Source organism: Panthera tigris, chromosome C2 (assembly GCF_018350195.1).
Source record: "Panthera tigris isolate Pti1 chromosome C2, P.tigris_Pti1_mat1.1, whole genome shotgun sequence".
Taxonomy (NCBI): Eukaryota; Metazoa; Chordata; class Mammalia; order Carnivora; family Felidae; genus Panthera; species Panthera tigris.
This window is the reverse complement of record NC_056668.1, coordinates 101,445,847-101,469,018: the sequence shown is the minus strand read 5'-3', so window position 1 is coordinate 101,469,018 and position 23,172 is coordinate 101,445,847. Positions and strand designations below refer to the sequence as shown.

The 23,172-nt window shown below is 36.3% G+C and overlaps 1 long non-coding RNA gene across 2 annotated transcripts in view; it reads left to right on the top strand.

Moving 5' to 3' along the window:
* Positions 1-23,172, top strand: part of LOC122230504 — a 41,819-nt gene that overhangs the window by 5,639 nt on the left and 13,008 nt on the right. For both annotated transcript variants that reach the window (XR_006207494.1, XR_006207495.1), the window contains exons 2-4: positions 8,229-8,265; positions 15,005-15,082; positions 18,842-19,007. This is a non-coding gene — a long non-coding RNA (uncharacterized LOC122230504). The remainder of the gene's footprint in view (positions 1-8,228; positions 8,266-15,004; positions 15,083-18,841; positions 19,008-23,172) is intronic.

The following is a 23,172-nucleotide window of genomic DNA, read 5'->3' as shown; positions in this document are numbered from 1 at the left end:
AGTCAGGCAAGAAGGGCTGAAATCTACCTTCCTCTGCCTGTTTGTTCTATTCAGGCCCTCAAAAGGTTGGAGAATGCCCACTCACACTGGGGAGGGAAACTGCTTTACTGAGTGTACCAATTCACATACTAATTTCATCCAGAATCACTCTCACAGATACATGCAGAAATAATATTTAGCCAAATATCTGAGCGTGTAAGATCCATTAGAGTTGATACACAAAATTAGCCATTATAGGCACTAATCCTATCATCCTCACCAAACCCTATGACATCCCAAAGGCCCGTCCTCTAAATATCATAACATTGGGGATTAGGCAAATATCATAATCATTTGCCATAATGATTAGGGAGAAAGTAACCCAAATACTCAGTTAATAGCAAATATCATCAGATGGACATGTTAGAAAATCTGTGTTGCAAATCTGAGCAGAACAACCTGGAGGAAATTATCTGCCTAGAGTAGTGATAAATAAGATCAACATAAATAGATATATTCACAACAAGTATAGGAGGTAGAACTGACAATTCTTGGCGATTAATTAGATTTGGAAGAAGATGGAATTAAATATGACCCAGGTGTATGGTGCTGAGGGCATATTGTGAGGCATCATGAATAATATATTAAAGAGTATTAAGCTCCCTCACATTTTCTCCATACTTCTTCCTTAAAAGTTGTGAGAACTTGTGAGTGGAGGGAGTCTTTATGCTGAATGTTCAGTTCTCTCCCAAAGATCTTCGTTCCGTTTATTTTCTTAACTTTATTGGTGTTTTGCCTCTATGTGTTAACATACCAAACAATATTTTGAGATAATAAGCAACCAAAAAAGTATCTTTTCTCCCAGAAGAGACCATTCAGCAAGAAATAGCAGGTCAAAGGGAAATACACAACGAAACAAAAAAGTGTAATAAAAGTATTCATAGTTTTCAAAATCTAACTATTTTTCAATAGCTTTCTCACAGAGAAAAACGTAGACTTAGTCCCCTGGGATCATCTATATTTATGAAATAAATATTTAAGAAAAAATAAAACACAGTAAAATTACTGAGCACCTGCTTTGTGTCGAAAACTTTCTTTAATCAACAATGTCAACTTCTGTATCCATAAGACCCTATAAGTTGTTTCTATTTTAAAGATAAAACAAACAAGGTTGGTAGAATTTATGTAATTTATCTAAATCCATGGAACAGATGGTGTTAGAATTCAAATATAAGTTTTCCTCTGCCTTAAACATCAGAGAGTAAAATTTTCATAAATATTATTTTAAAATGTGATTTTAAGTTCTAACCCCCTCAGGTGTCAAAATTTAACCTCTAAAGAAATTAAATTTCTACACTTAAAAGTTTGGAACATAAGTAATAATACACCAAGACAAAAATGATGACAAAGCCTCAGTAAAATTTTTGTAAGGATATTGCTGCAGGTTAAAGCTATTTAAAATAAGTATAATATATAAGCAGTTGCCAAAACGTATATTAAATAATAAATTTAATTTGAATAATATCAACAAATAGCCTATTTAGTTTAATTTGATAAATTTAAGTTATATTAAGTTATGTATTAAATATCTTTGTTCCTGGACTGATGAAGATGGCAGAGTAAAAGGAACCTGAGTCCATCTTGCATAGACACACCAAGATAACAACTACATGTATACAACTAACTGAAAATGACCCACAGACTGGCAGAATAGACCTTCTACAGTTAATCCTAGATAATAGGCCACACCAAAAAGGGAAGGGCAGAGACAAGGATAGGAAACAAACCCCCAGCAATACTAACCACAACTGGGAGGAATACACTAAGGACAAATAAGAGGATCAGATTCCATACCGGGCACCCCAGACACTGGGGACACACACTGGGAAGATGAGTCCCCATAATATTTGGCTTGAAAAACCAGTGAGGCTTAATTTCATGAGCTCTTAAAATCAGTCAGGTTCAACTCCTGGTACTTTAAAAACCAGTGGGCTTAGCTCCAGGAGAGCCAGAGAGCAATAAGAAAGTCCTTCCCTTAAAGAGCCAGCATAATAAATAACCTGGCCAAGATACAACATAGAGGCAGCAGTTTGAAAAGCACCCAGGGTATATACCTGAAGGGGAATTATTACTCATCTCAGAACATGTGCTAGACGGGCTGAGATCTTTAGGAGACATCAAAAACAAAAGTTCTGGCAGGTGCTATTTCTCTTCCCCTCCCCAAGCCTAGATAGCTGGACATTTGCAAGAACCAGCATTAACACTCTCCACCTGTCCTGACAGCATCATGTGCCCCACCCCTCACCTAATGCTGTGGTCCAGCCCCGTCCAACCTGTTGGACCCCCATGGAGCCCCCATGGCCATTTCTCCAAAGTGGCTCCCATTCCTATACACCGTACTAGAAGCTCTGGCATAGACCAATGCCAGTCCAAAGTTACTCCTGCCCTAGGGAGAGGGGGAGATGATCCCACATCACAGTGTGCCCACAGTACCAGGAGCTGAGCCACTTAGCTGGTCATGCAGAGAGAAGGCCCTGCCATTAGACGCGCACACAGTTGCACCAGAAAGACTGGGTGCTGACATCTAATCTTATTGCTAGCCCCATCTACAATGAAAGCCTCTCAGATGGCAGCTCAGGGATAGCATTCTGCCTTTCAGAATGTCACAGCTACAGCAAAGTAAGTGTAGAGAGCTATCCTGATTTTTTTTTAAATTTTTTAATGTTTATTTATTTTGAAGGAAAGTGAGACAGAGCGTGGGCAGGGGAGGGGCAGAGTAGAGAGGGAGAGACAGAATCTGAAGCAGGTTCCAGGCTCTGAGCTGTCAGCCCAGAGCCCGATGCGGGATTCAAACTCATGAACCATGAGATCATGACCTGAACTGAAGTTGGATGCTTAACCGACTGAACCACCCAGGCGCCCCTTGATTTCTGACACCACCCACCTACCAGTCTGCAGTGGCTTCACATAAGCCCCTCAACAGTGCAGGAACCAAATCCTGTCAGGCATGCCCACAGCAGGAAAACTGGGACAGTGCAGCTGACTGGTTGGAGGGCAAACTCTGCTTATCCACAATAGTAGGGCACACACAACCATATAGCAAATACCCCTGCAGTACCAGGTTCTAGTGAACAGGGCACATTGCACTACAGAACACCACTGGATTCTTCTTTACAAGGCCAATACGTTTAAGACCAGGAGATATAACTGACCTCCTTAATACACAGAAACAAAAACAGACAAACTTAAGAGACAGAGGAAAATGTCCCAAATTAAAGAACAGGGAAAAATCACATTAAGAGAGCTAAATAAAACAGAAATAAGCAATGTGTCTGGTAAAGAATTCAAAATGGTCATACAGATACTCACTAGTTTTGAGATACCAGTGGAGGATCTCAGTGAAACCTTCAACAAAGAGGTAGAAAATATAAAAATGAAATAGAGGTAAAGAACACATTAACTAAAATAAAAAATACACTAGGGGGAATCAATAGCAGATTACACTATGAGAAGAATGGACCAGTGATCTGGAAGACAAAGTAATGGAAAGCAATAAAGCTGAACAGCAAAAAGAAGAATAAAAATGCAAATAGGTTAAAGGAATTCAACATGTAATCAAGAGTAATAACATTTGTGTTTACAGGTAATCCAGAAGGAAAAGAGACAGAGAAGGGGGCAAAAAACTGATTTGAAGAAGTAATAGCTGAAAACTTCCCTGATCTGTGGAAAGAAACAGACATCCAGATCCAGGAATTTCAGAAAACCCCTAACAAGTTGAACCCAAGGAGGTCCACACCAGGATGCTTAAATCATTAAAATGATTAATCATTAAATGACGAAAAGTAGTGATAAAGACAAATTTTAAGAGTAGCAAGAGAAAACAGTATCATATAAGGGAAAGCTGAAAAGGCCATCAGCTGATTTTTCAGCAGAAACTTTGAAGGGATGATACTTGCAAGGTATTGTTGGGGAAAAAAATCTATAATCAAGAATACTCTACCCAGTGAGGCTATCATTCATAAAAGGAGAGATAATCAGTTTCCAAGACAAAAGTAAAAGGAGTTAATCATAACTAAATCAAAATTACTAGAGAAGTTAAAGGGAATTCTTTGAGTGGAAAGAAAAGGCCATATGTGGAAGAAAATTATGAAAGGGAAAAAATTACAGGTAAAGGCATATATATCATAAAGATAGCAGGTTAATCACTTACATTATCAGTGTAGAGGTTAAAATTTTAAAAAGCAGTTAAATATATCCATAAAAACCAGTCAAGGGATTCACAAATAAAAGAAAGTATGATATCCTACACATAAAATGTGGTGGGGGATGAAAATTTAGCACTTTTAGAATGGGTTCAAACTTAAGCAATCATCAACTTAATATACATTGCTATGCATGAACATAATGGTAACCACAATCACACACCTGTAATAGATACACACACATAAAAAAAGAGGAGTCTGAGAATAACACTAAAGAAAGCTATCAAACCACAAGAGAAAAGGGGAAGAGAAGAAAGTAACAGTTTAGAACTATGAAACATCCAAAAACTAGTAACTAAATGGCAATATCAGTTTCAATAATTACTTTATTTTTAATGCCTGTTATTTATTTTTGAGGGAGAGAGAGATAGAGCATGAGCAGGGGAGGGGCAGAGAGGGAGACACAGAATCTGAAAAAGGCTCAAGGCTCTGAGCTGTCAGCACACAGCCTGGCACAGGACTCTAACCCACGAACCGTGAGATCACGACCTGAGCTAAAGTCAGACACTTAACTGACTCAGCCACCCAGGTACCCTATATAATTACTTTACAGTAAATGGCCTAAATTTTCCAAGCCAAAGACTGGGGAAACTGGATAAAAAACAAAAGCCAGTGTAGCAATATTTCTATCAGACAAAACACACTATAAAACAAAAACTGCAGCAAGAGACTAAGAATACCCCTACATAACAATAAGAGGTAATCCACAAAGATAATAAAACAATTGTAAGTATCTACACATCCTACATGAGAGCACCTAAGTACACAAAGCAATTATTAGCAGATATGGAGAGAGAAATTAACTTTAATAGAAGGGACTTTAAATTCCCCCATACATCAGTGGATAGATCATCCAGACGTAGTATCAACTAGGAAACAAATGGCTTTGAATGACTCATTAGACCAGAGAAACTAAACAAAAGGTTCCATTTAAACAACAGAGTACACTTTCTTTTCAAGTCCACCTGGAACATCCTACAGGATGGTTCACATGTTAGGCCACAAGTCACAATAAATTCAAAAAGACTGAAATGTTATCAAGCATTTTTCACATATTCACAACAATATGAAACTAAAATTCAATTACAAGAAGATCCTGGAAAGAATGCAAAACATGCAAGCTAAACAGCATGCTACTAAACAATGAACAGGGTAACCAGGATATCAAAGAGAAACTTAAAAAATACATGGAGGTAAATGAAAATTAGAGTACAGTATTCCAAAATCTTTGGGATAAAGCAAAAGCAGTTCTAAGAAAGAATTTCATGTAAATAGAGACATATCTAAAGAAACAAAAACAATGTTAAATAAACAACCTAAAAGAGTTAGAAAAAGAACAAGAACCAAAGCTAGTACAAAGAAGAAACAACAAAGATTAGAACAGAAATAAATGAAATAGAGAACAAAAAATACAGAAAAGATCAATGAACCAGGAGCTGTTCCTTTGAAAAGATAAAATTGGTAAACTTTTAGCCAGATTCATCAAGTACAAAACAGGAGTCAAAATAAAAAATATCAGAAATGAAGGAGGAGAAATAACAAATGATACCATAGAAATACAAGGATTATAATATTATGAAAAGTTATACACCAACAATCTGGAAAATGTAGAGACAATGGATAAATTCCTAGTAACATTCAACTTTTCAAAACTGAATCAGGAAAAATAGAAAATTTGAGCAGACTGATTACAAGCAATGCAATTGAATCAGTAATCAAAAACCTCCCAAAAAACTAAAGTCTAGCATCAAATGGTTTCACAGGTGAATTCTACCAAACATTTAAAGAAGAGTTAATACATATTCTTCTCAAACTATTCCAAAAAAATAGAAGACTTTCAATATTTTTACATAATGCCAACATTACCCTGATACCAAAACCAGACAAAGAAAATGGACCAAGGACATGAATAGACATTTTTTTAAACAAGACACACAGATGGCCAGCAAACACATGGAAAGATGCTCAACATCACTATCATCATAGTGCAAATGAAAACACAATGAGATAGCACCTCACACCTATCAGAAAGGCTAGACTCAAAAAGACAAGAGATACATTTAGGTGATGATGTGAAGGAAAAAGGAAACTTCGTGTACTTTTTATGAGAAGGTAGATTTGTGCAGCCACAGTGGATAACAGTGTGGTGGTTCCTCAAATTATTAAAAATAAATATACCATGTAATAATTCCACTACTGGATATTTATATAAAGAAAACAAAAACATAATTCGAAAAGACACATGTATCTCTGTTTATTGGGGCCTTATTTACAATAACCAAAATACAGAAGCAGCCCAAGTGTCCATCAATAGATGAATGGGCACAGGAGAAATGGTGTGTGTGTGCGCATGAGAATAAACATAACAGAATATTACTCAGTCATAAAAAAGAATGGGATTTTGCCATTTGCAAGATGGATGGGCCTAGAGGGTATGTATAATGCTAAGTGAAGTAAGTCACAGAAAGACAAATATATGATTTCATCTATATGTGAAATCTGAAAAACAAAACAAATAAACAAAACCATACTCAAATGCAGAGAATAAACTGGTAGTTACCAGAGAGGATGTAGGTGAGGAGATGAAATAAAGTGTATCAAGAAGTACATACTTTCAGGGGCACCTGCTTGGCTCAGTCAGAGTCAGGCTCTTAATTTCGGCTCAGGTTAGGATCTCTCAGTTCGTGAAATCAAGCCCCGCACCCTCAGGCTCTGTGCTGACAGCACAGAACCTGCTTGAGATTCTCTCTCTGTGCCCCTTCCCCACTTGTGCTCTGTCTCTTTCTGTCTCAAAATAAATAACTAAATAAACATGAAAAATAAGTACATACTTTTTGTTGTAAGCCACGTATATTAAAATTTCAACATACGGAATATAGTCTGTAATATCGTGATTATGTTGTTTGGTAAAAGATAGTGACTACTGTTAGCTTGGTGAGTACTGAGTAATGTATACAATGTTTTTCTATATTGTATGTCTGAAACTAACATTGTAAGGTTGTACAGCATTATGTCTTACATCTGAAACTAACAGAACACTATGTTAATCATCCATTCATTACAAAAAGATAAAGAGAAATAAAAAATATTTTTTTCCTTTTCAAGTTGTGCTTTAAATAGAATATGTAACTTTTAATATTTCACATTTTTAATAGTCTATTCTGCTAAATAAAATAACAACATATTTCATAAACTATTATACAATTTAAATCTTATGAGTTTAATTTCATAAAAAATTAAGTGTATGCTCATTTTGGGTAATTTAAAAATATTATGCTTCAACTCTGGTCTCAAACATAAGATTTAGTGTCAGCACTAGAAATAACCTATTTTTTGTACATTTTCTTTTTACAACAAAATGTTTGTGTTAATCAAAAAGATTAGGATAACATTTTCAAATCCACTTTTCCTTTTCCCTCTTCACGTATAGAACTTCTGCACACATCACATTTGTTAAAACTGCAAAGTCTCTTGATGTTAGTCAGGTAACATTTTATCCCTCAAATTTTATTGACATCAAAATAGGACAGTCAGTATTAAATCCATAAAATATTCACAAAACATTAAGCTTTACACATTTGGCAATTAAATGACATAAAAATAGGAAATGACTACCATTCTATGTGGTGAGAATCAGGTGCTCACTGTTCCTAGCTGGCAACTACACACTGGTTCAAAGGCAGCAGAGGCAAGAGGTAGTCATTTGGAGGACATTGAACACTATGATTTAGAAGCACATTATATTGCTATCCCAGTGTCATATACCACTCCACCTTTCTCCAAGGTAGTCTTATAATTATAGAAAGGAAGGTTCGGTGGATACAATATGAAGACAGAGAATACACATTTATTCTGTGGAGATATCCTACTCATACTATGCATGCTCTGTGATATTGAACACAACCACTCATAAAAACTTGTCACCATCACCCTGATTTTTCCCATCAATCCTGCACTCAACTGTTCTTTCTTTCTCAATACTTTTAGGATCAGAGACAACCTGAACATCAACCAGTGACTGCAGGTACCTTGCATGTTTTTCCCCATAACATGGAAAATATCTTGTCTATAATTCCATTGGGAGGATAAATTAATAGAATTGCTATGTTTTCATTTTCTGAAATACATGATATTTTTTGTTCTCCTTGAGGCAGTAATCCAATTATTTTTCATCTTTACAAAAATACAGGAGTTTCCTTCAGAATAGCCAAAATCAGAATCTTCCACCCCACTGCATGTGCTGATAGCACAGAGCCTGCTTAGGATTCTGTCTCCCTCTCTCTCCTCCATCCTCGTTCATGTAGCTCTCTCTCAAAAAAATAAACATTAAAAAAAAAAAAACTAGGTAGAAATCAAGATCAAACCCCACACCTTGATGTGTGATAGGAACTCTGAAGTTGGTCAAGTTGTAGATGTAGAGCTTATACTCAGCCAGGCTCTGTTTAAAGGACTTTTCTTTCCTTGTTGTGGTGATGGGTCTATGGCAAAAAGGGGAGACAGCCACATGGGTAGAGGTGGGAGGATAGAAGTACACATTTACATGCCAGGCTCTCCTATCAAATGACACTACACATTTAAAATTTAAAAAAATCATGCCTATGTTGTGTGCTACAGAAACTTAGATACAATAATTGCATATAAAACCTGACCTAATTGTGGTAAAGCAAGGCAATGCAGAAATGCACTTCAGGAAGTAGACACTAATGCACCCAACACCTCAGACACCTCCACAGGATCTTCCGGAAAGACTCTGCCCCTGACCATTTCAGGCATTGACCTGGCCTCCTGGACTTTCAAGGAGGGTGATGTGCTCCCATAGAGCATCCACAGGGAGTTGCGATGGGGAGCATCCTGGGTGGGATAATTCACTTTTTGCTTCACTTTTTAGCCAAGTCAATCAATCAGATTTTACTGTCATTTGACATGATACTTTGGTGCAAACAGTGTGAGTACCTGGATGGGAAGAATGGTTCTAGCAGTTTATGACAGAAAAGACACCTGCCTTCCTTCCAGGAAGTGACTATTTTCTCACACAGCAGACACAGAGCCAGGCTACAGGGGGCCAAGGCCACGTCTGAGTAATGATGCCCCTGCGTGTGGGCAGGCCAAGGCCCTCAAACCCCAGCACTTGGACAAGCAGGGGAGGGCAGGCTGTAAAGCCCTGGGTGACACTGCTTTAAGAACAGGAGCAGGGACCCTCCTGGTGGCCCAAAGTCAGGGGAGGGAAAATGGAGGTGATGGTGAGAGACCAGGTAGGGAAAATAAGTGCTATGAAACCTCACAGCATGAAAAATTTCCTGTCAGGCGTCGTGGGAACAGTGACTCCTGCTCAACATCCACAGGACTGTTCTCAACACAGGTGATAAAGTGAAAGATTGACCATATTTGTCAGGGGTCCTGACTGCCTAGGATGTGGGCAAGGACAACACGCACTCAGAAGAACTAAAAGTCCCTGAAATGGCTCCACATCACAATTTGTCAAAAACAAACACAAAGCTTAAATGCATAAAAATCAATTACCAAAGCCCTTCTAAGGAACATGATTACATTAATAAATTCAGTGGTATAACCATTTTCAGAAACAGAAGATATATAAACAATATAAAATATAAAAGCAGTATGTATATATCCCTCCTGACCTCAGAAAACCAATGAAAGGGATTTATACCATTTCTGTCTCCAAAGCAAAAGTTATTTACTAGTACCTGATACCAAAACTGCATTATTACTTATGACTTGTTTTTTATTCACTGAACAAACATCTATTGAGCACTGTTAAGGCCAAGCCACTCTTCTAAGCACTAGGCACATATTCCTGAAAAAACAGCAACTCCAATCTTACTCTGAGCTATAATGCTGTGATATTTTATTAGTTAATATGTTATGGCTAAACTTTTTAACAAGTTTCCAAGCCATAGTTTTATAAACCAATGTAGAATAGATGGAGAACCTATAGCAAAGTCAAGGTTATTACATTTGAAACTTTTTGAATTTTTTCTAAACTTCAGTTTTAAAATTGTACCTTTTTTCACATAGTACAGCTAATGAGAAAACAACTATATGTGTATGTATATGATAATTAGCAATACTTTTAAATCCAAAATAATGTATTAAAAGATGTTACTTTTAGCATGCAAGTTAGTGAGCACTGTTAGTGCTATTTTCTATTCAAACAGCAACATTGAAGTCTATAATAAATTCCTTATATAACCTTAAAATGTCAAGTTGGAGTGATGTCCTACTGATGATGCAAGACAAATTTTATTTAAAGATCTTGAAGTAAAAACACAAATATTATAAAAATCACTGTCAAAGAAGTATAAACCTAGATTGATGCCCATTTCCCTCTTCATATTTTAAGATTTTCTTCAATTTATTTAAACAAAATAGTTCACCCCTTTCTCCCATCGGCCACCAACCCCCACCTCTTACAATCATCAATCTGTTTTCCTTATTTATGAGCTTACAGTTTTGTTTTTAGTTTCCCTATATCAGAGCGATCATATGATATTCATCTTACTTTGACCTATTTCACTCGGCATAATGCCCTTGAGGTCTGTCCATGTTGTTGCAAATAAAAAGATTTCATTCCTTTACATGGATGAGTAATATTCCATTGTGTGTGTGTGTGTGTGTGTGTGTGCGCGCGCGCACGCGCTCATCCGTGCATGTGTACCACCATTTCTTTTTTTTTTTTTTTTTTTTTACCACCATTTCTTTATCCATCTATCCATCAATGGCACTTAGGTTACTTCCATATCATAGTTATTGTAAATAATGTTACAATAAATATAGCTTTTCAAATTCGTATTTTCACTTTCTTTGGATAAAAACTCAGAAGTGGAATTGGAGGATCACATGGTAGTTATGTTTTTAATTTTTGGAGGAACCTATATACTGCATCTTACTGTCTGCAACAAATTCCATTTCTACCTATAGTGCACAAGGGTTTCCTTTTCTCTATACCTTCGCCAACACTTGTCTTTTTGATGACAGTCATTTTAACAGGCATGAGGTGATATCTCACTGTGGTTTTGATACGCAGTTCCCTATTAGTGATGCTGAGCATATTTTTATATATCTGTTGGTCATCTGTATGTATTCTTTGGAAAAATGTCTATTCATTTCTTAAGAAATTTTTTAGGGGTGCCTGGGTGGCTCAGTCAGTTAAGCATCTAACTTTGGCTAAGGTCATGATCTCACAGACCTTTGAGAGACCTTGAGCCCCACATCGGGCTCTGTGCCGACAGCTCAGAGCCTGGAGCCTGCCTCAGATTCTGTGTCTCTGTCTTTCCCTGTTGTGCTCTCTCCCCCTCTTAAAAATAAATAAAAATTAAAAAAAGATTTAATTGTTCTCTTTTGTGCTGTTGAATTCTAGGAGCTCTTTATACATTTTAAATATTAGCCTCTTGTCAGATATAGTGTGCAATTATTTTCTCCCACTTAATAAGTTGTCTCTTCACTTTGTTAGTTTCCTTTACTGTGCAGAAACTTTTTAGTGTAATGTAGTCCCACTTACTTATTTTTGTTTTTGTTGCTTTTGCTTTTGGTATCATATTCAAAGAAAATCATCGCCAACACCTATGTCAAGGAGCTTACTGACTTATGTTTCCTTCCAGGAGTTAATGGTTTCAGGTTTTACCTTCAAAGTCTTTAATCCATTTGAGCTGTTTGTGTATGGTGTAAGATAGTGCTCTGGTTTCATTCTTTTCCATGTAGCTGTCCATTTTTCCCAACGCCATGTATTGAAGAGACTAGATTTTCCCATTATATATTCTTGCCTTCTTTGTTGTAAATTAATTGACCATATATGCATGGGCTTATTTCTGGGCTATTTTGTTTCATTGTTCTGTGAGTCTATTTTTATGCTAATGTGTAATTAAAAAAAATTCAATGTTTATTTTTGAGAGAGAGAGAGAGAGAGAGAGAGAGAGAGAGAATGAGTGGGGGAGGGGTAGAAAACGAGGGAGACACAGAATCTGAAGCAGGCTCCAGGCTCTGAGCTGTCAGTACAGAGCCTGACGCAGGGCTTGAGCTCACGAACCACAATATCATGACCGGAGCCAAAGTTGGACACTTAACCAATTGAGCCACCCAGGTGTCCTGCAATGCCACAGTTTTGATGACTATAGCCTTGTAACATAGTTTTAAATCAGGGAGCATGATGCTTCCAGCTGTTCACTCCTTCCTCAAGATTGCTTTGGATGATCAATTTGTAATTTCATACAAATTTTAGGATTGTTTGTTTTATTAATGTGAGAAATTCCATTGCAAGTTTGATAGGGATCACATTAAATCTGTCAATTGTTTTGGGCAGCTATGGACATTTTAACAATGTTCTTTTTTTCAAACCATAAGTATTCCATTTATTTGTGTGTTCAATTTCTTTTATTAATACCTTGTAGTTTTCAATATACAGGTCTTTCCGTTTCTTGGTTAAATTTATTCCTCATCTTATTCTTTGTGATGCAATTGTAAATTGGATTAATCTGTTAGTTCATTATCAGTGTAAAAACCAGATTTTTGCATATTGATTTTGTATTCTACAATTTTATTGAATTTTTTATTAGTTCTAACAGTTTTTTGAATAGTCTGTAGGGCTCTCTTTATATATAATATGTCATCTTCAAATACTGAGAGTTTGATATTTTCCTTTCTGATTTGGATGACTTCTTTTTCATACCTAATTGCTCTGGCTAGGATTTCTAGAACTCTGTTGAATAAAGGTAATGAGAGTAAGCATTCTTATCTATTTCCTGATCTTAGAGGAAAAGCTTTCAGTGTTTCACCATTAAATATGATGTTAACTGTGGGCTTGTCATATATGGCTCATATTATGTCATGTTCCTTATATACCTGCTTTGTTGAGAGTTTTTATGATGAATGGATGTTGAATTTTTTCAAAAGCTTTTAATGTCTCTATTGAAATAACCCTATCATTTTTATCCTTCATTGTGTTAACATGTTTATCACATTCGCTGATTTGAAGATGTTGAGCCATCCTTGCATTCCTACAATAAATCCCATTTAATCATTTTGTATGATTCTTTTAATCAATTGTTGGATTTGGTTTGCTAATATTTTTTTGAGGATTTTAGTATCTATGTTCATCAAGGATATTTGCCTGTGATTTTTTTGAGTGGCATCTTTCATTTGGGGAGTAAGGTAATGCTATGCTCGTAAAATGTGTCTGGAAGAGTTCCACCCTTTCTGTATTTTGGAAGCATTTGAGAAGGACTGGTTAATTATTCTTTAGGTATTCAGTAGAATTCATCAGTGAAGCCATAAGGTCCTAGACTTTTGTTGGGAGGTCTTTGAATACTGAGCTAAATCTCCTGTCTAGTTATTGGTATGTTCAGATTTTCTATTTTATCATGATTCGGTCTTGGTAGTTTGTGATTCTAGGAATTTATCTATTTCTTCAAGGTTATCCAATTTATTGGTGTATAATTGTTCATAATAGTCTCTTATGATCTTTGTATTCCTGTGGCTATCAGTTGTAACACTGCTTTCATTTTTGATTTTGAGTCTACTTTCTCGAGGGGAGGAGGAAGAGAGTCCAGCTAAAGATTTGTCCATTTTGTTTATCTTCTCAAAGAACCAACTGTTAGTTTGATCTTCTCTGTTGTATTGAGTGACCATTTATGCTCTAATCTTTGTTCTTTCCTTCCATATACTAACTTAGGAGTTCATTTTTTCCCTGTCTAGTTCCTTAAGGTGTGATGTTAGGTTGTTTGAGACCTTTCTTCTTTTTTCGAGGTAGGAATTTATGGCAATCAACTTGCCTCTTAGAACTTTTTTTTGTCATATCCCATCCCATAAATTTGGTTTTTCATTTTTGTTTTTCTCAAGGGATTTTTTTTTTATTTCTTCATTGACCTATTCATTGTTCAGTAGCATGTTATTTAATATCCCAATATTTGTGAATCTTCCATGGTTTTTTTTGTACAACTAATTTCTAGTTTCATACCTTGTGGTCAGAAAAGATGCTTAATAGCTTCAATACTCTTAAATTTATTAAGACTTGTTTTGTGCCCTAATGCATAATCTTGGAGAATATTTTATGAGCACTTGAGAATTTATATTCTGTTGCTTTGGGTAGATAGTTAACTAACATGTCATTTAAGGTAGAGTTTCCTTATAGAATTTCTATGGATAATCAATTCATTGGCGTAAGTGTGATATTAAATTCTCATACTCATTGTATTGCTATGTATTTCTATCTTAGGTTTGTTAATAATTGCTTTATATATGTACGTGCTTCTCTGTTGAGTACATAAACATTTGCAACTCTGTCTCCTCATGGGAGAAATTAGTCCATTTAAAGTCATTGTTGACAGGTAGGTGCTTATTGCCTTTAGTTATTTGTTTTCTAAGTGTTTTTATAGCTTCTCTCTACTCCTTTTTTCTCTTGTTCTCTTCCTCTGTGGTTTCATGACTTTCTTAGTAATACACATATATTCTTTTCTCTTTATATTTTATGTGTTAACTATGGGTTTTGCTTTGAGGTTACTATGATACTTACATGTAACTACTTATATCTATAACGATCTATTTTAAGTAGATGATGAGTTTGATCCCATTCTAACACTCAACATTTTACTCTTTCTACTTATCAAATAAGTAGGAACCTAGATTGATGATCAGTGTTTTTCATATGTATAACACACGCACCAAAAAAATGCTGTTTTCCCATCATATTTAAAAAAGGAAACCAAATGCACTTCAAATAATTGTGGTATCTTTCATTGTTTCGTTCTTAGTGACACTGACAACAGCTGCTATATAAGCTGGGTGAATAATTTGGACTTCAGACAAGAGGCTGGAAGAACATATCCCTGGTATTGCTCTATTTGTTGGGCTGCTATATTGGGAAAATTTCTTTAATAACCAATATTCCTGTGAGGGGTTTGTTCTTGAGCAGCATCAGAAATGCCAAATACAACTGAAACTCAGAGAATTACACATCAACTTCTGTGCATCTCAAAGCTCAGTAGAAGATTAGATAGTTCATGGAATCTGTGTTTTTTGGATCCTTTATAGTATATTATTTAAAGTTCGTGAAGATGTGCACAGAGATAATTATACTTAATTTTTGGGAATGGAGGCAGTAGGCTCAAATTAGTATATAAATAGAACTATCACAATATGCTTATAAGCCAAAACCTTAAAAATGTTCATTTTAATTTTACAAAATGGGAAAATTTTCTTAAGTACATAACATTTCCTGAAATTATAAAAATGTTAGCACACTATAAACTGCTTAATATAGAAGTATTAATATTAATAACCATATAGTAATGTAACCATTTTATTAAATATATTGGTCTTCATACACAAATCGTAAAGCAATGTTTTTTTCCCCCAGTACCTTCAAATTGACTCATTAGCCTGGTTCTCTGTGCTTCTGGGATAAATTCATACGCTGGTCCTCAGGTATTTCCCAAGCCCCAAATAGTTCCATTTAATGAGATGAAATCACAAGTTAGTATAAAAATCAGAACTCTGAACCTCAATTATATTACAGCTTCTTTCCTTCTCCCATGGAATGCTACATGAGGTCTAGAAACTGCACTTGGTGAGAAGAAAATATCTGCTTATTCCTTCTATGCTCATTCTCCTTCATTCCTTAGTTTTATCTTCTGGTGTCACAGTCCCCATCAAAAGTTCAGTTCAACCAAAAAAGAGGTGATTTGGGGTGAGAAGTGCAACCAATTCTATTTTTATATGCTATTGACCTTAACTTGACAGATGTTCAATGCTAACCTCTTTCTCACAATGTTTTTCTCTGTGTTTCCCTGAGAATATCCCCTCCCACCCTGGCAAGTCCCAACTATAACTACCTTGTTATTGAGGAATACTCAACCTGATCTTTCACACCACACCCACCCTAATTCAGCTTTGGCTCTAACAGGATACTTGTAAAGTCTTCTCAATCCTAGTCTAGTTGGGTTCAGCCCATTCAGAACCTACAAAATTCTCTTGTGGCCCACACCTGACCCAAAGGAAACATGTACCTTTGCCCTGCTATCAGTTCTGCCCAAGCAGATATTCTTTACCTTTGTATTTCTTGGATGTATTTCAGACTCACTTCTGTGGTCCACAATACCTGGGGATGTATATAGGAAGCTTTGATAGTAGTCCTTATAAAACTTTTCTCATTTTAAGAATGAGAAATGTCACAACACTTCTACACGTTTGAAAATGTAATTCTGTTTGTCTCCTTAACTGCACCCTCTATTTTCTATCTAACTCTCACATATCCTCAAAACAGATGGGCTAATAACCCAAAACCATTTATCAGTTTCTCTTTTGTAAGTTTCTTCTACCATTCCAGCACAGTCCACTGGAAATTTAGAGTTCTTGCCCTGGAACCTCAGATAATAGGAGGCAGTTTATTTGGATCAGTTGTTGACTCCCTCACTCCATGCTCACAAATTACAACACTGCCACTGCACCACTACAAAGCTTACTAAAGTCTAATCTTCACAAATCCAAACGAAGTCTGTTTTATGCTGTTTTCAGAATATACGGTTACAAACTGATTCTATCTTCTCACCAACCAAATTCATATGCTGAAATCTGACCTGCAGTATGACAGTATTTGGAGATGGGGCTTTGAGAGGTAATTAGAGTTAATTAGGTAGGGTGGGACTCTCATGATGGCTTTAGTGTTCTTATAAGAAGGGGAAGAGATCTCCCTTTCTCCCACACTCCCCACATGCACACATTTAAGGAGAATCATGTAAGGACACAGAGACAGCTATAAACCAGGAAGAGAGCCCTCAACAGCTCCAAATCAACTAGCACCTTAATCTTAGACTTCCTAGCCCCAGAACCATGTGAAATTTATTTGTTGTTTAAGCCATGCACTCTATGGTATTTTGTTCTGGCAGCTCAAGCTAAGACCGACACCATGGTTCAAAACTCTTGGAAAATTGTCAGAAATGTCTATCTGGGGGCACCTGAGTGGCTTAGTCCATTGAGCATCTGAATTTGGCTCAGGTCATGATCTCAGGTTTGTGAGTTCAAGCCCCACATCAAGCTCCCTGCTGTCAGCCTGTCAGCATGGAGCCCACTTCGGATCCTCTGTCCCCTTTCTGTCCGTCTCCAACTTGCACTCTCCCAAAACAAACAAAAAAAAAAATAAAAAAAATCTACATAAATGGCTTAGTCAGGATTTAAACCTAGAGCTATTTGAATGAAACCCTTGTCCTCTTGACATAGCCCACTATTATCTCCTGTGGCTTTACGCTTCTCAGACATGCCTGTGTGACAGTATGTCACAATTTTTCTGTTTCTTCCATAATTGTAATTATCCCTTTACTAAAAGTTTCCCAGCATTTTTCTTAATTGGGTTGAGACATAGTCCCATTGCCAATCACTAGCAGCACCCCTGTTTATCCATTTGCTTTGTATTTATGTACTGCTTTAGTCAGCAAATGTGTACATACACTGTATATATTATCTATATCTATAGACACACACATATATGTGTGTGTGCATGCATGCATAGTTTTGCTTAAGGTATGTTCAAATAATGCCATTGCTAAATTTTGTGCTTATTAATACCTAGAGCCTTGGTGTCTATACATTGCTTTAAAGGTAAGCACATACGTGGCATTCTTCTAATGGCAATATACATATACCTAAAAATATGGTCTAACTGTAACTTGCCATGGCTTGTCAGAGACCCTCAAAGTATCAGGATGTCTGATGATGTTTTAGAACCTGTGTGGGGGTACCTGGGTGGTTCAGTTGGTTAAGCGTCTGACTCTTGATTTCACTTCAGGCGATGATCTCAGTTTGTGAGATCCAGCCCTGTGTCAGGCTCTGCACGAGCAGCAAGAAACCTGCTTGGGATTCTCTCTCTCCCTATCTCTATGCCCATCTCCTGTTCACACTCTTTCATTCAAAATAAATAAGTATTTAAAAAATAAATAAAACCTGTGTGAAACTTACCTCTCCAATAAAGCATAGAGACAAAACAAAAGCCAGAAGTATAATGTACTATACTTCTATATAGGACCTGGTAGTCACTATCCACTGTTGTTCATTGGTAAGTTCTCTTTTTAAAGGAGTAAAAGGAATGGGACAGCACAAGCCCATTGTTAGTAATACAGACTAACAAACTTTTAGAGAAAATCTATTCAACCTGAGTCCAATTAAATTGCTGACATACTTATTTTATTACCCTTATTTTATTACCTTATTTAAATTACCCTGAAGTGATTTCAATATTCCACACATAATCTGAAATCAGTCAAGTTTTTCCATATTTCTTTCCTTAAAGTATGCCATTTATTTGGTATTTATCCAAGAGTATGAGAAAGAACAGAAACATGGAATGGGCTAAGATATAATGATCACAAAATGTTATAATTAAATTATTCCTGTGAAGATCTTAGTGGGGTGTTAAACTTCACAATATGTAATATATCTTAGTTGGCTTTGACCACACATGTGTTTGATTGAAGTGAAAATACATTTTCTAGTCACATAAGGTTACTTCTACAGATAATTCCCCTTTGAAAATGAAACTTATATAGGTTCCTACTATATAAATAGAATTAAATTAAATCATTTAAATTTATTTCCAGCTCGACAGTTGGACACAGTGGTGAAGTTCAAGGACCTTAGACCTGCCCTGTCCCACAAACACAACTAGATAGCTATCAAATCATCCTAACCTCCCCAGAAATTGACATGAACACCAGTAGAACAAACTCTACAACTAAAGGTAGAAAAGAGGCCACATCTAAGAAGGTAGAAAATGAGGAGACATTTCTTGGGAGAGAAATGGATCATGGCATCTGCAGTGGGGACGGAGCCACAGTCACAAAGAAGGGTGAGAGACAGATTAGCATAGAAGGAAAATGAATCCCCATAGCAATTGGCATATAAAGCATGAGGGGATGAAATTCATGAGTTCTTGAAACCAGGAGGGCTTAAAGCCAGGAGTTTTAAAGGTCATCCAGATTTTCTGGATAGAGCCCAGAGGTCATTGTGCTGCTCTTGGAGAGAAAGCAGGCAACAGCATACGGACATATAGCATGGGAACAGCAATCAGAATAGTACTTGAAACACACAGTGGGGAGATTATTTGCTCATCTCAGAGGCCATCCCAGAAAGACAGCCTTCATGGAGAGACCTTTCTGGAAACAAAGGAACTGTCAAGCACCATTTCTTTCCCTCACACCACAAAGCCACCTGTGGCTGTGCAGTGCCCACACTCACTACCTAACTTGCTTCCACCAAAGCCTGCCCATCATGTTCTGGTAGAACCACCTCTCTCCAGTCACTTAACTGAAACCCAATGTGGCAAATCCTTCCTCTAGGGGAGTGAGCCAAACTCCTGCTCACACTACATCTCCCAACATAAGAGTTTTGCAGCTCCTCAGTTCAGGAAATAGTGACAACAGGTCTTATTTAGCAACCAAGCCAGAACACAGCCATTAAAGTTCACCACATTCAGGCCAGGGACAAAATATTGCCCACAACAGGCAGAAAGAATCTCTGCAGACAACTGGCCTGAAGGATAAAGGAGGCAGCACAGAACAGCAGAGCATACACAGCACATGCTGGAGACACTCCTAGAAACATCAGGCACTGGTTAACTGGGGATACTACATGGCAGGGCACTACAGGACCTCTTCTTCATAAGGCCATTTCCCAGAAGAACAGGAGATGTAGTGGACTTTCCTAACACAGACACAGGAACAGAGACCTTGACCAAATGAGAAATTTATCCACAACTAGAAATCTAGGTGAAACAGGCATATGTAATATGCCTGATAGAGGATTTAAAGTAATGATCATAAGGATACTCACTGGACTTGAGAAGAGTGGAAGATATGAGTCTTAACACAGAGATAAGGAATAACAGACAAAGGCTCAATAAATGAAATGAGAAGCACACTTGATAGAATGAACAGCAGGACAGAAGAATCAGAGGAAAAAATTAGTAACCTAATGAGTAATTGGAAGTATTCAAGATGAACAAAAGAGAGAAAAAAGAATTATGCAAAATAAGAATAGACATAGGGAGCTCAGTGACTCCATCAGACATAATAACAATATAGGAATTCTGGAAGAAGGAGAGAAAGAAAAGGGGCAATATTTGTTTGAAGACATAATAGCTGAAAACACCCCTAATCTGGGGAAGGGAACAGATAACCAGATCCAGGAGGCACAGGGAAATCCCATCAAAATCAACAAAAGCATATCCAAACCTAGACATATTGTGATTACATTGACAAAATATAGTAATAAAGAAAAAAAAATTTAAAGCAGCAAGAAAAAAGAAGACAGCAACATATAAGGGAAAACCCACAAGTCTACAGGAAATTTTTCTGTGGAAACATTCCAAGCCAGAAAGGAGTGGGATATGACATTCAAAGTGCTGAGTGGGAAAAGTATGCAGCAAAGAATAGTCTATCCAGCAAGACTATCATTCAGAGTAGAAGTAGAGATAGAGTTTCCCAGACAAAAAGTAGGGAATTCATGACCACTAAACCAGCACTGCAAGAAATATTAAAGAGAACTTAGTAGAAAGGAGGGACAAAAGAAAAAGGATAAAGGTAGGAAACCTTTAACAGGATGTAAAATATAAAAACATATGCCTAAAATGTGGGGGCGGGGGAAAGAATGAGTTCAATGCAACCATCAACTTAATATAGACTGCTATATGCAAAAGATATACAAACTTAATCGTAACCATATATCAAAAATCACTAATAAATATGCAAAGAAGAGAAAGAAATCAAAATAGAGCACTAAAGAAAATCAGCCAATCATGAAAAAGATAGACAAGGATCGCTCAACCAACTAAACCAACCAGGTGCCACTAAAGTCTATTTTATCTGATATACATAGTTACCACAGCTTTTTTTTGACATAATTTACATGATGTTTCTCCATTCTCTCACTTTCAATCTATAGGTATTTATAGATTAAAATGAGTCTCTTGTAGCTAGCATCTAACTCTTTCTCTCTAAAACTTCTAAAAGTTTTAAAAATGGAAATAAATTTTTAAAAGAAGAAAAAAACAGATTTAAAACAAAGACTGAAACAAAAGACAAAAAAGAACACTATGCAATAATAAAGGGACAATCCAGTAAGAAGATATAACAATTGTACATATTTATTCACCTAACATGGAGCACTCAAATACATAAAACAGTTAATAACATAAAAGGAACTAATCAGTAATCTCCTCTATTATTGGATTATATGCTCTCCACTTACATGGGGAGATCATCTAAACAAGGAAATAATGACTTTGAATGACATACTGGAACAGATGGATTCAAGAAACATATTCAGACAAATCCATCCTAAAACAACAGAATACACATTCTTTATAGTTCACACAGAACATTCTCCAGAGTAGATCACATATCATCCCACAAAACAAGTCTCAACTAATTTAAGAAGACCAAAGTCATACCAGGCATCTTGTCTGACCACGATGCTATGAAACTAGAATTTAACCAGAAGAAGAATCTGGACGACCACAAATACATGGGAGGTTAAATAACATGATACTAAACAATGAATGGCCAACCAGGTAGTAAAGAAATAAAAACTACACAGAAACAAATGAAAATAATACAGCAGTCCAAAATCTTCTGGATTAAGCAAAAGCAGGTATAAGAGGTAAGTTTGCAGCAATACAGGACTACCTTAAGAAGAAAGAAAAATCTCAAATGCACAACCAACCTTACCCCAAAAGGAGCTAGAAAAAGAACAAAGCCTAAAAGCAGCAGAAGGAAGGAAATAATAAAGATTAGAGCAGAAATAAATGATAAAGAAACTAAAAAAAAAAAATCAATGAAACCAGGAGCTGGTCCTTTGGGGAGAAAATAAAATCAGTAAAATTTATAAACCTCTAGCTACACTTATCAAGAAAAAAAATAGATAGCACACAAATAAAATCACAAATGAGAGAAGAGAAATAACCAATACCACCAAAATACAAATTATAAGAAAATATTATGAAAAACTGTATGTCCATAAATTGGACAACCTAGAAGACATAGATAAATTCCTAGAAACATATAAACAGCCAAAATAAAACAGGAAGAAAAAGTAAATTTGAACAGACCAAAAACCAGGAAAGAAACGGAATCAGTAATCAAAAACCTCCCAACAAACAAAAGTCCAGGGCCAGAGGGCTTCACAAATGCTATCAAACATTTAAAGAAGAATTAATACCTATTCTCAAGCTATTCCAAGAAATAGAAAAGGAAGGAATACTTCCAAATTCATTCTATCAGTCCAGCATTACCCTGACACCAAAACCAGATAAAAATACCACTTAAAAACAGAAATGCAGGCCAATATCCCTGATGAACATGGATGCAAAAATCTTGAACAAAATACTATCAAACCAAATACAACAATACATAAAAAAAAAATCATTCATCATGATCAAGGGGGATATGTTCCTGGGTTGCAAGAGTGGTTCAATATTCACAAATCAATCAATATGATACATCACATCAATAAGAGAAAGGATAAGGACCATATGATCATTTCAATAGATGCAGAAAAAAAATATTTGACAAGGTACAAGATTCATTTATGATAAAACCTTCCTCAAAGTAGGTTTAGAGGGAAATGCCTCAACATAATAAAAGTCATATATTAAAAACCCGCAGGTATCATCATCCTTGATAGGGGAAAACAGAGTTTTGTCCCTAAGGTCAGGCACAAGAAAAGGATGTCCACTACCACTGCTTTCATTCAACATAGTTCTGGAAGTCCCAGTCACAGCCATCAGACATCAAAAAGAAAGAAGAGGTGTCTACATTGGTAAGGAAGAAGTAAAACTTTCACTATTTGCAGATGACATGAGATGCTATATATATTTAAAACCCAAAAGATTCTACCAAAAAGCTGCTAGAACTGATAAACAAATTAAGTAAAG